Source organism: Watersipora subatra, chromosome 5 (assembly GCF_963576615.1).
Source record: "Watersipora subatra chromosome 5, tzWatSuba1.1, whole genome shotgun sequence".
Lineage (NCBI taxonomy): Eukaryota > Metazoa > Bryozoa > Gymnolaemata > Cheilostomatida > Watersiporidae > Watersipora > Watersipora subatra.
The window spans coordinates 12,090,875-12,104,752 of record NC_088712.1 but is presented as its reverse complement, the minus strand read 5'-3'; positions in this window follow the sequence as shown (position 1 = coordinate 12,104,752).

Below are 13,878 nucleotides of genomic sequence, written 5' to 3'. Positions count from 1 at the left end.
ATGAAAAGGAAACCTTGAGAAACTATTCATGAATTAGCGAATAGAATTAGACAGGAAGCGACCACATGTGACTTTTCTAATATTGATGATCCATTAGATGAAGCTATGAGAACACGGTTTGTCTGCTCAGTAAATAAGGAAGCAGTTCTCAAAGCACTGCTCAAAGTAAAAGAAACTGAGCTATCTTTTAAAAGAGCTATTGAAATTGCGACAGAAACGGAGGACGCAGCCAAGATAGCCAAAGAAACCGTATATGGAGAGCAACAAAAAGTTAACAAGGTACAACCAGATCATAGAACTAAGACACCACCAGGAACTTCAAACTACAAAGAAGCAAGACAGACAACTTTCAATTGCTACAGATGCAATAAAACTACACATACTGCTAAGGAATGTCCATACAGATCTGCTACATGTAATTTTTGCCAGAAGTTAGGACATCTAAGAGTTGCCTGCCGAAAAAGAAAAGCAACTACTAATAAAAGGCCTATAGCACAGAAATCTATACCAAAACAACAGCTTAAAACTATTCGAAGAATACATATGAAACAACTTCAAAAGAGTATTGAGATAGAAGAGCAGATCATCGAGATGGAGTTAGATACAGGAGCCTGTGACAACTTCATTACTGAGGAAGTCTGGTGTAAACTTGGAAAACCTGTACTCTCTACAACAACGACAAACTACGAATCTGCTTCAAAACATCCTATTGAAGTAATTGGACAGTGCCAGCTGAATACTAAAACCGTAAAGGGAAATCCTATTGCTTTGAACTTTGTAGTTAGCCGGGTTCCAAATCTCAACCTGATAGGACGAGGAGCAATCAAACTATTGGGGATATCAATAGACAACCTGCTCAGCCAACAAACTACTACGACTTGTAAATTAGTAGACCAGGAAACGGCTGACAAAAGTCTACAACAATCTTGCGAGCAACTCTGCAATGAATTTCTTGATCTATTTAACAACGATCTAGGCTGTTTAAAGGATTACGAGCTAGAAATAAAATTCAAGGCAGATGCAAAACCAGTGTTTCACAAACCTCGACCTGTTCCATTTGCTATTCAAGATGAATTAAATCTAGCCTACGAAACTGGAATTCAAAGAGGAATCTGGAAACCAGTACAGTTTAATCAATATGGTACGCCTGTAGTTCCGGTCAGGAAAGCGCAACTTTCCAACAGTCATCAAAGATCGATCAGAGTATGTGGAGACTACTCACAAACAGTCAATCCACAATTAGAGACTCACCGACAGCCTATACCTCTACCCGAAGACCTGATGAACAAGTTAGGAGGAGGATACGGATATACTAAAATTGATCTAGCGGATGCATACAACCAAATCCCCCTGGACCAAACAGTCAGAAAAAGCTTGCTCTTAGCACTCAAAAAGGAGTACTACTACAGATGAGACTTCCGTTTGGAATCAGTTCAGCACCTGGATATTTTCAGGAGATAATGGAACAATTGACAGCTGATCTACCAGGGGTAGCTGTATATTTAGATGATATACTGGTTAGTGGTACTGATGCTACAAGTCATTTACAGAATTTACGACAACTACTTGCAAGACTGAATGAGAAAGGTTTACGATGTCGTAAAGAAAAATGCCATTTTGCTCAACCCTCGGTAGAATATCTTGGTCATAACCTTTCAGCAAAAGGAATTTCTAAAGGACTAAAAGCAGATGCTGTTAAACAGATGCCTGCCCCAACTAACATAAACAGTTTACGTTCATTCCTTGGATCAGTACAGTTCTACAGCAAATTCCTACCTAACCTATCAACGATTACAGAACCATTACACCAGCTAACTAGAAAAAATGTGCAGTGGAAGTGGAGTGCAGAACAGGAAACCAGTTTTCTTCAGCTAAAGCAACTGCTGACTGCTGACACAGTTCTTACACATTTCAACTCAAAGCTGCCTATAGGAATAGCATGTGATGCTTCCGAAAAAGGAATTGGAGCTGTCTTATTTCACAGATATGAGGATAATAGTGAAAGACCTATTATGCATGCTTCTAAAACATTGACGGCGACCCAAAGAAAATATGGTCAGATTCAAAAAGAGGCACTAGCTATCATATTTGCGTTGAAGAAGTTTCACCAATTTCTCTATGGCAGAAAATTCACCATCATTACGGACCATCGAGCATTGACATCTATGTTTGCACCTAACAAAGGAACTCCTGCACTTGCTGCTAACCGATTAGCAAGATGGGCTCTCTTACTCAGTCAATATGAATATGAAATTGAATATAGAAAAACTAACAAACATGGGAATGCAGATGCTCTTAGTCGGCTACCTGTTGGACCAGATGTTGAGTTTGACAGAGAGGAAGACGATGCTGACGTAGACATCATTTGCACTATTAAAACTATTGGAGCTCAACTTAACCCTACAGATCCAGGAGTAATAGTCAAGGAATCTTCTAAAGACATTGTTATCTCTACAGTCATGAGATATACAACAGAAGGATGGCCACATCGAGAGGAAGCAACTCCAGCTACTTCTGAAATCAAAGAATTTAGAAAGTAACTGTTAGAAAACTCACTATCGGTGTGTAATGGTTGTCTACTCTATGGAAACAGAGTAGTAATTCCTACCAGCTTACAAAAAGAAGTACTGAAGATATTGCATCTCGGACATTTTGGGATACAAAGGATGAAGCAGCTAGCACGCACAGCGGTATACTGGCCTAGAATGGATGCTGACATTGCAGAGACAAGCAAGTTGTGTATATCGTGTGCTGAAAATCAGAGGCTACCTTCAAAGTATCCTGTACATCCGTGGATGCTACCAGAGAAACCATGGAGTCGTTTACACTTAGATCATGCTGTCAACTTTATGGGAAGTAACTGGCTAGTTCTCACAGATGCTTACACTAAATATCCTTGCATTCACAGGACCAGTTCTACATCGACAAAATCAACTACTGATCTTTTAGAACAAGATTTTTCACACTTTGGCTATCCACACACATTAGTTACAGACAATGCTACTACCTTTAAATCAGAAGAGTTTCAACAGTGGTGCAAAGAAAGAGGAATTACACATTTATCAGGAGCTCCTTATCATCCTGCAACAAATGGAGCTGCTGAGAGAATGGTGCAATCATTTAAACAAGCTTTGAAAAAGTCTACTCTACCACCTAATGCGGCATTATTAGAATTCTTGATGCATTATAGAAGAACACCTTTAGAGACTGGATATTCACCAAGCCAACTGCTACATGGAAGGCAAATCCGATGCAAAATTGACACAATTATTCCATCACCAGCCCATTCGGCTCAAGGAAAACAATCTAAAAATACACAGCTTGTGAATGACACGGTAAACAAGATTCACAGCTATCAAGTTGGAGATCCATGCTATGCGTTATACTGTGGCCCTAAAAGATCTAATCAGCCTCGATGGGTTCCAGCATTAGTGACTAAAGTCTATGGCCAGCGAAGTGTTAATGTTAGAGTATGGCCACGCGGACCCACATGGAGGAGACATGTAGAACAACTACAACCTAGATTTAGCACAGAAGAAGACCTACACCCTGGAGATATATTTCAAACATCAGATAAAAATAGTGACAGGCTACCTATTCCGGTACCTCCCAAAGAACCAGTGCGTCAACCAAAGAGACCAAATCCTAGACATCCTCTACACAGTGATTATGGACCACATAATCCACGTAGGTCATCTAGAAGGAGACAGCAAACACAATTTTATCCGTAACGTTTCGTCTGTTCATATCATCTCCAGACTAGTGAGGAGGTGTTAGATTGCCATCATAAAGCTTAAGTCAAGCTAAACTTGCGCTATCTATTCTAATATAGCTAAATATTCTAATACAAGTAATGCTTTTGTTTAGCTATTTATTAGATAGCCATAGTTGAGGCTTATATAAACTAGGTCTGGAAGGCAACAGTGCAATACATACTATGAGAGTGAATAAACCACATCTTGTGTTATTATTCATACAGGAACATAACATATATATATATATATATATATATATATATATATATATATATATATATATATATATAACTGCTATATATATACATACAGGGAGCACTATATATAGTGCTCCCAACAAGGCAACTCCAAACGAAAATCTATCACACTAGAGACGATCCTAGATGCAGACTGCAAAGATGCACCTGAGACCATCCAACACATCATCAGTGGATGCAGGCAGCTAGCAGGGAACGCATACACTGAGCGGCATAATCATGTCGCAGGTATTGTGTATAGAAGTCTATGTGATGAGTATGGCCTTAATAAACCACAACACTGGTGGGAAGCTCCTGGTAAGGTGAAAATGACCGCGCTAAGATCCTCTGGGACTTCTACATCCAAACTGACAAGCATTTCCTAGCAAACCAACCAGATATAGTGGTGGTAGACAAGGAGAACAAAAGGGCTACTATAATATATATAGCAGTACCCAATGACTAAAATATAGCCAGCAAAGAAAAAGAAAAGGTAGAGAAATATCTCCCTCTTGGAGAAGAAATTGAAAAATGCTGGAATGTAAGAACAACTGTAATCGCAGTAGTCCTTGGGGCACTGGGCGCAATAACACCGGCGCATAAAATGTGGCTCGCCCAAATACCAACAACAATCAACTCAGGTGAGTTGCAGAAAAGTGCGCTATTGGGAACAGCTAAGATCTTGAGGCGAGTGCTCAAACTCCCAGGTCTCTGGTAGGAGACCCGAGTTAGAGCAGAATTTACCACCCATACAGGGTATCCGGGGTGAGGAAACAATTTTTTATATATATATATATATTTATTTATATATATATATATATATATTTATATATATATATATATATATATATATATATATATATATATATACATGAATATAGTTTACATGTGCCTATACCAATCATAGGACATAGAATGTTCGAAAATAGATAGAAGACAAATTTTGACTTTACCACTGACACTCCAAATCACTACCAAATAATTATGAAAAAATTGTAAATCCGATGCTTCTATGCAAGGAATCTTATTGAGAGGAGAAATATATTCTAAACTATCATTTTTATCAAATTTCTCATAGAAGTGGGAATGGCAGCTGCGGCAACTCTTCAGTTCTGAATTCTCCATGCCAAAATTAGTCTAAATCACTGCAGAAATTGTCACTGAAAAGGGGTGCCAACGGAAATGCAAGATACGCTGCCTCGGCCCATAGCCTATCTACTACATAAACGGCAATCGTTGTCTGTCTGTCTATCTATCTATCTGTGTATCTGTCTGTCCGCTTTATAGAGTACCGTACTTTTCGGTCTATTAGCCGCTACTTTTATATAAGGGCGTGTCTATTCTGTGGTTTTTTTCACCGCTACGGCGCATTAACGGGAATCTCCGGTTAGTACACGCCTCTATTATAATACGTAACCTGCTATTCATCGTAGGGATGGACGATAAATACTGATATGCTAATAGTAAGAGTTGCCTTCTCGATATATTGAGCCACCGATAACTCCCAAATATGAGCAGTATAAATAAATTATATGGCGGTCTTTTTTTCGATTCGATCGTTAGTTAGTTAGTAATCTTTTATTTTGTATAGTATCCGCGTTATAGAGTACCGTACTTTTCGGACTATTACCCGCTACTAGGTATCTTGGGCGCGTTAACGGGAATCTCCGGTTACTACACGCCTCTGTTATACATAACCTAATCATCATCGTTTTTACACGGAACACGTCATATCTGGTTAGCGCGCCCCTTTACGGCGCCCAACGACATTGGTGCGTTTGACACAGCAAAATTGCTGTCGTGTTAGAAAGCGCCGTCCTGAGTTCGGCGGCCTATACAGCTATACAAATGTACTAATCATTAAATAAAATAAATTAATGAATAGTAATTTACATGCAATTAATATTTACTGCCAACGTGTACCGAGAAGGTCACGCGAACGTTGATTTCTCGCGGTCACGGGAAAACGTAGTTCTCACCCACTACATTTCTACATAAAAAAGGTAGGTATTTCTTAATCAATGTTGTATTGTCTATGAATTGCCACACTTCCACTACATAAACCTTTCACTTGCGGCCGTGTACAAATTTAGCTATCGGCCTACTGCCAGCCATTTTGCCGATATTGCTTAATATGTATACGATATTTTTTCAATTTCAAACTCCATCTATACTGTTTGTTTTGGTTATATATTTCATTTTGCCAACATGTTAACAAGCACTGCTATACAAAAAATCGTTGTATCTATATTTTGTGCATTTTAATTATCTATCATGTGTCATCAACATAAGAGGTTATTTGTTTTTTAACTCGGACGCATTTAATGAACTCGCACAAAAAATCTTCGTTTTTAAGTTAGAAATTCTCGAACGAAGATTTAAAATTAAATTTTAGGCTAATTTTATAGAGAAATCTTTGGACAACATTGTCACTACTATAAAAGTCTTAAAGACCGTTGGTTATGTTATCAACGAATAATAAAATTCAGTTACTAGCAATTGCTGGTAAAATTGCAAAATGTGTCTACGGCGGTCGACCATAGAAAACGCATAAATGAGTCTACTTCAGTGAAAGGATTGGAAACGTTGGATTTGCCATTGTTTGTGATAGTAAACATGTTCACTTCGTTCTGAGTTACTTTTATTCTTTTCCAGCTACGAGTACTACAGCTACTACAGAACTTGCACGGGTACTGCTACTGCGGTTTACCTACTAAATTTCTACATCGAAAAGGTTAGTATTGTTGTATGTTATTGCTATTTACTATGTTATTGCTATTGCTATTTTAATTATATGTGTAATCACAAAAATCTGAATCAGCTATGTCATCAACATAAGTAATTGTTTTCTAACTCGATGGCATTTTCAAAACTTACACAAAAATGGTTGTTTTTAACCACTTCGGCTACAATTGCATAATCCAATTTCGCGTTCAGGTACAATTAAATCATGATGCTCTACAGATTATGACATGGGTCAACAAAAGTCATTTTAACCTAGAAGCACTCACATTTTTACATAGAACACCTATACTTTTGGAAAGCAAAGAAAATTCTGTATCTGATCGTATTATCTTTATTTCAAAAATTAAAGATAATAAATATTGAAAGTAGCATGAAATAGCGGTTTTATTAAAATTCGTGTTCTACGAACATTTTTTACTAATAAGGGTAGCATGAAAATGTATAAAACTATATATAATAACAAACAAGTAAAACATACTGTGTATGCAATGCAATCTACAGTCTCTTCCATAGCTGTTAACTTATCTTCGTCACCACTCTACTAGAAGTCTGCCATTTCTATCGCTCAATTGAAGCCTATAGTATCAACTACTAACTGATCTAGATGTTGAACTTTGAACCCAAATTACTCGAAATTCTTTCATTTGACCATTGCTGTTTGACCAGTCCGATGTCTGCAAACATGTCTGAAGGTCATGCTTAGCTTTGTAGATAGAGTGTAACTGTAAGCAGGCTCTAAATATAGATGGATGAGTAATGAACCTACGCAAAGCCTAAAAACTGGTTAATGAACTTGAGAAGAATATACTCGAAGCCGCTATAGCGGTGCATGCACCCGCAGTGGTTAAGTTGGAAATTCTCAAACAAAGATTTAAAATTAAATTTTAGGCTAATTTTATAGAGAAATCTTTGGACAACATTGTCACTTCATACAAGTTTTAAAAATCGTTGGTTATGTTATCAACGAATAATAAAATTCAGTTACTAGCAATTGCTGGGAAAGTCGCAAAAATGTGTCTATGGCGGTCGACCATAGAAAACGCTTGAGGGAGTCTACTTCAGTGAAAGGGTTGAAAACGTTGGATTTGCCACTGTTTGTGATAATAAACATGTTCATTTCCTTCCGCAGCTGAGTTACTTTTACTTTTTTTCCAGCTACGAGAACTACAGAAACTACAGAACTTGCACGAGCACTCCGAGCCTGGCGATAGGCAGCGGTGAGAAGAAAGCGAGCAGCGTATATTACAAAAAGTGCACCATCTCATTCAATGTTAGAAATGCTTGAAGCAGTACAATGCCTTCCAAAAAGCCTACTGCCCAAACGCAAAAACAGATTGATTCCCGTAGAGAGAGATCGAATTTGCGAAGCAGCAGCAAGACGAGCAGAAACTGCAGAGCAAACGCAGCTACGTCCACAACGAAACGGAACTGCTGCTGCAGCTGCTAGAAGAGAAGAAACCGTCGAACAAACACGGGTACAACGAGAGCGGGCCAGAATAGATGCTGCAGCCGCTAGAAGTGCAGAGACTACTAAACCGACCCCAGCAGTAACTCAAACGGCTCAGAACAGCCGCTAAATCGGCCAGACGTGCAAAAACCTCCGAGCGGATGCAGCGGCGACAAGAACATGATGCACTAGCTACAACAGCTGCTCACCGAGCTGAATTTTCAGAGCGGACGAAACGGCGACAACAGCGAGATGCACTAACTACAGCAGCTGCTACCAGACGCCGTGTATGGACAGAAAACTTTGCGCTTGACTACAGTCATGCAACACAGTATAGGGTTGAATTTTTTTATGGGATGAGTGTCCAAAAATGCTCCAGATGTAACGCCTTATGTTGAAAAGGCGAGAGGCCATATATGTAGTTTATATAGTAGATTTTATTGATAAAAATTTTTATCAACAACCGCATTACTGCTGCACAGTTTGTATATACCATGTCAAAACACAGGCTATAGACGAAGAACTGGTGAGTCATGATTAGTGTTTCAAGCATGCAGAAGTCTCAATTCAATAAAAGCTGGCGATAGCTAAGCAGTGCAACAGCAAAATATTTTCTAGAATTTCTTAAAATATGTAAAACTTTCCTTACTGCCAGTTTGAAGAGCGTCAGTTTGCCTAGCAATGTCAATTTCATTATCAGTTCTGTGTACAAAATTAGGACAATGCCGATTTGAGTAGTTCGAGACTGATGCATTGTAGACTAGCTGTAAAACACATTGCATACCTCCAATGGGCTCTCCAACATTATTGACATGTACAACTGCATATGTGTATGCAGTCAGATCAGCACAAAAATTTCAGTAGATTGCATATTTGGAGTTGTTTTACGGTATGAAAGACAACTCTCAATAAAACTATTGCTTTACGTAAATCTGTTCCCGAACACGGGTAATGCAGCTAGTAACCTCTATAAGAACAGGCTCAGTGATAGATGTGATTTATTCTAGTGATATTGGCACACTGCCAAGCACAAGGCTGTTATGTTGCAAGCATTGAACTTAAATCCCCTGGAATGGCAATCACGTGACTTTTACGTTGATAATAATACGTAAACGTATGCGCCATATTGGAGAGCTAATCGAATGCTAGTTCCGTTTGTAAACAAACGGTGAAAAATGACAGAAATGTACATGTTGAATAGTTATTTTCTAGCTGGGTGTTAATGAAAGCTACTCCTACACAACGTTTAGAGTGCCCTGATAGAAGAAAACCTATTTATAACATATGGAGTGGGATATATCAAATGATAAGTAGATGTATAATAGATTTTCGTGGACCATGTTACTCATACAAACTGTTGTATTACAAATGCATAAACCCAGCAAATGATATATTCAGGCAAATAACAACTGTTCCATTATATTAAAATTTATATTACATATGCATAAATGCATATGGAAAAACTTAGCACATGAAGTATTTCGATAAAAACAGCACATATTGAATATGAATATGAATATGCTCACCTTGGCTCGATATAAATATTGAGCCAAGGTGCATCAGTTTCTTAGAACTAAATTAGATTAGGAATAACAGCACAACAACAGCTGCAGATGAATATTACAGTGATTATATTGTTACTGGCCTGATTCTGCACCACATTTGATGATAAGTCTGCGAAGGTAGCCTTAAACTGAGTAACAGTAGGATTATTATTCCAACCCCCTAAACAAAAGCATCAATTATAACAATTACATAAAATCAACAAAAATGAATGTCTTATTCACATAAACATAGTACCCTTAATAAACAACCATACAAGTAATAAAATAAATGAAAATAAAACAGCTCAAAATGCTACCATATCGCTATATAAAATGAAAATGTAGCAATTTTCACTGGAAGTCATTCACACCCATCTTAGGCATAAAGCTTAATGGTTGACTTGCAACAAAATTCACATTACCGTTATTTGATATGAAAAGATTCACCACGTCTTATCCTGTTGTGTTGTAGGCAGGGTTGTTAAAAATTGATGATTTTTTTTAAATCAAAAAATTGATTTCTATTGTAATATTTGATTTTTTTTATTTAAATCGATTTTTTTTGTTCCAAAAAGATGTTTTGTGTTCTAAATTGCAAGTTATTGCTATCAATTTGGAATTTATGATTTGCAGGAGTATTATGTAGTTTTATTACAACAACTAGAAAATGAAAAAAACATTTACACAGTTAACATTTGATAAAAAGGACAGCATAATTTATGCGTTGGACATTAAATCCCAGAAACGAAGATGAAGAATCACAGAGAACAGATCACACAACTGCTAAGCTGCAAACATATTCATAGGCACTTGCTGTGGCAGCTGTCACTGTTTTGGGTGCTGTTTGAGGTTTCTAAATTTGTTTAGATAATAGCTACTTTAAGTTGAGCAACCTTGCAGCACTGTGCTTGACAATATGGTTTTAAATTTAATCATTGAAAAGTATCATTCAACATTGAAAAATATTACCTTTAAATGGCTTCAGTCGAACGTTCTAACCTGCTGTTAAAACAAGGATCATTGAAATGTTCGTTGCAGATAAATGCTCAAGGATCAGGCTTATTCACTCTTCTGCGGTTGCGATACCATTGTAAATAACAAGAGTTCTCAGTTGCTTTGTTTGGAAATCTAAAAATTAAAATGAAACTGTAGTAGTTAGTTAGCAACAGTAGTAATAACAATAGTATTATTACTCTTATCTCCTTACTGCTAGCTAGATCCAGGTACAACAATAAATAATATTATAAGCACGACAAACACTTCCTTCAAATATAAATATTTAGAAATAACTTAATGGGTTGTAGTTCCAAAATATTATTTTAAAAAAAATTCAAAATTTAAATAATAAAAAACCTTCGTTCTGAAGGAAGAACATTTCACTCACTAGCTTATAAGTTTATCTAATCACCGACAAAATACAGTCAAACTCGTACACTCAGTAGTGACACTGATCAACTCTCACTCACCCAGTGACTAGTGTAGTAGAACTAACTAGTGGCAGTACTAACTAGTAGTAGCACAACTATTAGTAGTCGTAGACTTGAGCAATAGTAACAGAACTAGTAGTAGAAGTGACTCGCTTGTGAAATGTCATGCCTTTTCCTTTAAAAGTCCATTCTTGCGGTTTTTGCAGTTCATTGAATAGCAATAGCACTGTGCACCTACACCCTTATCTCTCGTACATAAATTATTAGTAGCAATCTCAGTAGTCTGTTCCTTTGATTGAGCGGTGTATTCGTGACCTTCCATAGCTGTTAAATCTGAAATTAGATTTCTTTCTCACATTGAACACAATGAAATTAACTTGAACATTAACTGATAATGGCGTCGACCGGATTTCCGTACTCGCGAATGACCTCTTGCCATTCCAGGGGTTTTAAGTTCAATGGTTGCAAGGCTATAGTCTAGACTGAAAAGTGTTATTATTGGTTATAATCAGTCTATGTGCTTCAGTAACAATGTTTTCCAGATCTGATTATTGAGAGAGCACATTTATTAACAAGCTCTTACCTACATGAGGTTTTATAGTATGGTACATAATTGTTCCAACATCCAAACACAAGCGGAGCGATTGTTTGAGAGATTTATGATATATGCATATGTGCACACAACTGACAAAAAATATTCATCAATGGCCATCGCAAACCTTTATCCCGAAATCTCATCAACAAATTTAACCGTTTTTCAATAGAGACGTTTATGTGTAATACTGATACAAAACACATATAAACCTATTTAAATATGTTACTAAGTCTTTATTATTTGTAAAAAATTTCTTAAACCTTACTCATCTGATCGTACTATACATAAATGGGCAGATTAATTCGGCCTGAAATCGTTATTAAAACTTCACAAGCCTTATTGTTATAAAAATTTAGACTGGCAAACCAAACGCCGAGCGACAGAGAATAGAACCATTAAGTCGTGCGCATTTCACGAAAAAAGCGAGCATTTCTCACTAGTCTATAGTATTGTCCAATTGCCGAAGGTTTCTGTAATTGACGTAGAAGTACTGAAAAGTCATCGTTTCTTTATTGCCGATTTCAAAGTAGCTGAGATTTTGGACAATTGTGAGTACTTTGGTATTCCAACTGATGTCTAAAGCAGTGAGAGTAAAGGAAATGATGATTATATTTTTTATGAAATTGTTTTTATTCTTATGAGATTATTACAATATTTAATTATAAAAAAATAATTTGATTTTATAAGATTTAATTATTATAATAAGCATTCAAATTTACAAGATCGAAGTATATGGGTGGCGGTCACAGAAACCATGGTTAAGTCGCAAATCACGAAGTTGAGGTATCCGACTTTGAAGTTGCACTAACTGAAGTTATAATATTGGCAACGATTTTTGTAACACATGCATCGGCACCAATCAAACAGTGATCTTTCTGAATCTGAGGTCAGTTTAGCCAATATAAGTTTATAATCCTTGGAAAAACCTTCTTAAAACCGTTGCTATGCTAAACAGGAAGTACTGAAAAATGGCGTCCGATAAATATAATCGTTTTTTTTTGCCGATTTTAAAGATAACTTTGACATTTTGGACACTCATAATGAGTACTTTGGTATTCCAACTGATGTCAAAAGCAGCGAAAGTAAAAGGAATTACGATGATATATTCCTAAAAATTCTTACAAGCTTATATTACAATATTTAATTGTAAGAATAATTATTCGATTTTATAATATTGTTTTCAGATTTGATTTTAAGAACAATTATTCGAGTTTACAAGATTGAAGTATATAGTGACCAATGGCGTGCAATATGTTACTGATGTTGTTTTCTAAAGATTTTGTTGATGATTTGGCTGTGCCCAACATCGAGCCAATGCCAAGCCGTTTGTAATATCTGCAAAATAAATAATACGTTTTTTTTCATAAATATAAAACTATTTCTATGACAACCAGCTAAAATCTGTTTTGATTTTTAAATTCAGCATACGTTTTCGAATATAAATACAGAAATCTAGATAAATATCACAATTTCTTGATATTTGTTGCTATGACGTTTTGAAATGTAAACAAAATTGTGCATTGGTTTTTGTTTCTCAAACTTTAAGACCAGTTTTTTCGGAACTAAGTTTTTGCACTAATGGTAAACGTGCATTCAGTTTTTTGACCATAGAATCTGCTGTAATTAAGTTGGAATCAAAATTCTTTTGCAAAATAGCTGTGAGAAAATTTTTCCTTCTGCTAGTGTAGATAACTCTAAATCTTATCATCCCGACTTAACCATGGTTTCTGTGATCATGGCACATATAGTTGCCCATGATGGACAGTATGTTACTGTTATTATTTTTCCTAAATAGTTTTGTTAAATAGATTTTCTAAAAATCTATATAAATATCACAACTTCCTGATACTGTTAGCTATGATGTTTTGAAATGTAAACAAAATTGTGCATTGGTTTTCTATTATTACTATGTTACTATATTAATAATATCGGTTAATCTAATAATATCAGTGCATTTTACTTCTAATATTGCATTTCTCCTGTTGCAGGAGAGAGATATAAACATATGATCTTTTCCTTTGATTATTGCTATTTGTTGTACATAATAACACCCAGTACATTGCAGCTACCATTGCAGTTATCCTATTGCACCGCAGTGCCATTTGGCTGCTAATATTGCATTTCTCAAC